The sequence below is a fragment of the Elaeis guineensis genome, chromosome 14 (assembly GCF_000442705.2).
Source record: "Elaeis guineensis isolate ETL-2024a chromosome 14, EG11, whole genome shotgun sequence".
NCBI classification, from domain to species: domain Eukaryota; kingdom Viridiplantae; phylum Streptophyta; class Magnoliopsida; order Arecales; family Arecaceae; genus Elaeis; species Elaeis guineensis.
In genome coordinates, this window is record NC_026006.2 from 31,735,345 (window position 1) to 31,739,751 (window position 4,407).

The 4,407-nt window shown below is 39.8% G+C and overlaps 1 non-coding gene across 1 annotated transcript; it reads right to left on the reverse strand.

Moving 5' to 3' along the window:
• Window positions 1-241: 241 nt before the first annotated feature.
• On the reverse strand, window positions 242-347 carry LOC140853927 (small nucleolar RNA R71). Its single transcript, XR_012137067.1, has one exon. It is a non-coding gene; the product is annotated as a small nucleolar RNA R71 (small nucleolar RNA).
• Between the last annotated feature and the right edge of the window lie 4,060 nt (window positions 348-4,407).

The window sequence follows — 4,407 nt, forward strand, 5'->3', positions numbered from 1 at the left end:
TCATTCTATGGACTTAGTAACGAGGACCCATACAAACACTTGGATGAATTTCTTGAAATTTATTCCACAGTAAAAATCCAAAATTTCTTCGATGATGCCCTTAGGTTGAAACTGTTCCCTTTCTCACTTAAGGACAAAGCCAAGTATTGGTTAAACTCCTTAGACTCTATAACCATTTCAACTTGAGATCATCTTCAGAGAGAATTTCTCAAGAAATACTTTCCAATTGAAAAAATAAATTAAATTAGAAAAGCTATCACTAGTTTCTCCCAATTGGAGGGTGAACTTTTTCATGAGACATGGGAAAGGTTAAGGGACCTCATTCGTAAATATCCACACCATGCTATTCCTAAATGGCAACTTTGTCAGTATTTTTATGATGGTCTATCAGAGAAACACCGATAAATGGTTGATGCATCATGTGGTGGGACATTCATGCTAAAGAGTGAGGATGAAGCCTGGCAGCTCTTTGAAACACTTAGTGAGAATTTTCTACATTATATGTCTGCCACCTCTAGAGAACAACCCATGCCTCAATAAAAAAGAAATAAAATTTATCAGATTGGAAACGTCATAGATATCCACAGTAAGGTAGATGAACTGTCCCAAAAATTAGATCATCTTCTAAATATTGGACAATCCCCGATTCCACCTAACCCAATCCAAGAAGTTTGTGCATTGTATGCAAGTCCGAATCATTTTATTAGTGAATGCCCAGTCACACCTTAATTTCCTGAGTTTGTGCACGAGCAGGTTCAGCAAGCTCAAGTCCAACAAGCTTGTAGACCAGGAAACGATCCATATTCGAACACTTTAAACCCCGGCTGGAGAAACCATCCAAATTTTTTCTGAAGATCACAATCAGTGGTTGGCCCTACCGTACCTCGACCTCAATATCAGGACCCAACATATAGGCATGGACCATACCATCAATTTCAAAATATTCCTCAATCGTCTACTACTGGTCACAGCTCAGCTTTTGAGAAAAAAGTTCTGAAAGCACTAGAATGATTAGAAGTCAACACTCAGACCCTTAACTCCCACACACAATCCATTGCTAAGCTAGAGACCCAAATAGATCAACTAGCGACTGCATTCAGTAGGAGGGAAGGAGGAAAATTACCTAGCCAATCTGAGAGCAACCTAAGAGGGCAATTTGTGATTGAGAGCTCTAATATCTCAGAAGCTTTTTCTGAACATGCCAAATCAATCATGACTCTGAGAAGTGGGAAGGTCATTGAACACACTAGTAAAACCAATGAGACTGACCCTAAACCTCTAACCGAAGCCAAATCACCCAAGAACAAGGAGGACCTTAAAATAGAGAATGAACCAACTACACCGGAATCATCTTACTTGCCTAAAGCCCCATTTTTGGATGCCTTGAAAGCCCCTATTCCTATAGATAAGAAGGGAGGAAGACTCAACGAGATGTTGAAATTATTTAAGTAAGTCTAAATTAATCTTCCCCTTCTAGACGTAATCAAACAGATCCCTGCTTATGCCAAATTTTTGAAGGATTTGTGCATCCAAAAACATAAATCTAGATCACAAATCCTAAAGAAAGCACATCTCACTGAACAGGCTAGTTCTGTCTTCCAGCATGCCACTCCTCCAAAGCTTAAGGACCCAGGAGCCCCCATCATTTCCTATGTTATAGGAGATTATCACATTGAAAAAGCTTTTTTGGACTTAGGGGCAAGTGTGAATCTTTTACCTAGTTTGGTGTATGAATTTTTTGGATTCAGAGAACTGAAATCTACCTCAGTCATACTGCAATTAGCCGACAGATCAATTAAGGAATCACGTGGAATGCTTGAGGATGTCTTGGTCAAGGTAGATGAGTTTTACATTCCAGTTGATTTTCTGGTTCTCGACATGGAACTAAATGGCAATCCAAGATAAATTCCCATTATCTTAGGATGACCCTTCCTAGCTATGGCAAATGCATGCATTAATTGTAGGACAGGAGTCATGGACGTATCGTTTGGGAATACGAAACTGAGACTGAATATGTTTGATGCTTCCCAAGGACCATTAATGGATAGTTGCTTCGGAGTAGATACACTAGAAGACATTATAGAAGATGCAACATCCACAATTCTAGCACCAGATCCCTTAGATACTTGCTTGGCTCACTTTGGAGTGTATGACTTTGAGGGATATATGAAAGAAGTTAACACCTTGTTGGATACACCACACGATAAAACCACTCCTCCATGGATAATCAAGTATGAGCCATTGCCCACATTAGCCAGTACACCAATAGTCCCATCTTTAGAATCACCACCTATGTTAGAATTGAAACCCCTTCCTGCTACGCTCAAGTATGTATTTCTAGGACCCAATGACACCCTCCCGGCAATCATTGCATCAGACTTGACCCCTAATCAGGAAGCACAATTGGTTGGTATTTTGAAGGAACACAAAGAGGCTATCGATTGGTCCATTATCAATTTAAAAGGAATTGACCCCTCCATTTGCATGCACTATATTCATTTCGAGGCAAATGCCAAACCCCATCGAGATATGCAGAAGAGATTGAACCCAAACATGCATGAAGTAGTAAAGAAAGAGGTGGTAAAGTGGTTAGATGCTGGAATCATCTATCCCATATCCGATAGTAAATGGGTCAGTCCCACTCAAGTAGTACCTAAGAAATCAGGTATTACTGTGGTTGAGAATGAAGAAGGTGAACTGCTTTCCACTCGCATATCATCTGGATGGCGAGTATGCATAAATTATAGAAAACTAAATACCGTTACTAGGAAGGACCATTTTTCATTGCCCTTCATCGATCAAATCTTAGAACGGTTAGCATTACAAAGTTTCTTCTATTTTCTTGATGGTTATTCAGGGTACAATGAAGTACCTGTATTTTTGGATGACCAAGAAAAGACTACCTTCACCTGCCCCTATGGCACCTTCACTTTTCGGCGTATGCCATTCGGGCTCTACAATGCACCCGCTACATTTCAACGGTGCATACTGGCCATTTTTTTGGATATGGTGGATAAATATCTTGAAGTTTTTATGGATGATTTTTCTGTGTTTGGAACCACCTTTGAGGGTTGTCTCCATAATCTTTCCAAAGTTCTTAAACAGTGTATGGAGACAAATCTCATCCTAAGCTGGAAAAAGAGCCATTTCATGGTACAGAAAGGAATTGTATTCGGATATATTATTTCTGAAAGAGGGATCGAGGTAGATAAAGCCAAAGTTGAGGTCATTTCAAAACTACCACCCCCTACTTCGGTCTGACAAATATGATCCTTCTTAAGTCATGTCGGATTTTATAGACACTTCATCAAAGACTTTAGCAAGATTTCAAGACCCCTGTGCAATCTGTTGGCCAAGGATACACCATTTGTCTTTGACGAAGACTGTTTGAAAGCATTCAACACATTACGAACAGCCCTGACAACAGCACCCATAATAAAACCCCCTGACTGGTCCATTCCATTTGAGATTATGTGTGATGCCTCTGACTTTGCAATAGGTGCCGTCTTAGGCCAAAAAATCAATAAGGAGCCACATATGATCTATTATGCTAGCAAGACTCTTTTCGATGCCCAATTAAACTACACCACAACAGAAAAAGAGCTACTAGCAGTAGTGTTCGCCCTTGAAAAATTTCACTCATATCTGTTAGGGTCTAAGGTTCTAGTTTACTCTGATCATACGGCTCTAAAATAATTCCTCTCAAAGAAAGATACTAAACCGCATTTGATCAGATGGATCCTTCTTTTACAAGAATTTGATTTGAAAATCCGAGATAAGAAGGGTTCAGAGAATGTGGTAGCTGATCACATCTCCAGGATCTTAGTTGAACACACGATAGGCATAGATGAGGTCAAAGAGAAAGTTTCTGACGAACAACTTTTTGCAATCTCCTCTAGCCGTCCTCCATGGTTTGCCCATATTGTCAATTACTTGTCAACAGGACAAGTACCTTCTCACTGGATAAAACAAGAAAAGGATCGATTTTTCTCATAAATTAAACATTATTTTTGAGAGAAACCTGAATTATTCAAATACTGTCCTGATCAAGTTATTGACCGTTGTGTCCCCGAGAGTGAATTCCAAAGCATGCTCACTTTTTGCCATTCTTCGGCATGTGGGGGACATTTTAGTGGAAGAACAACTACAGCAAAAGTGCTGCAGAGTGGGTTTTATTGGCCAACGCTTTTCAAGGATGCACATGAATTTGGCTGAAGTTGTCTGCAATGTCAACGAACAGAAAATTTATCCACGAAGGATATGATGCCACTGAACCCCATTTTAGTAGTAAAAATCTTCGATGTTTGGGGGATTGATTTCATGGGACCTTTTTCAGCCTCATTTGGATTCGAATATATTCTGGTGGCAGTTGATTACATGTCAAAATGGGTGGAGGCAATAGCTACC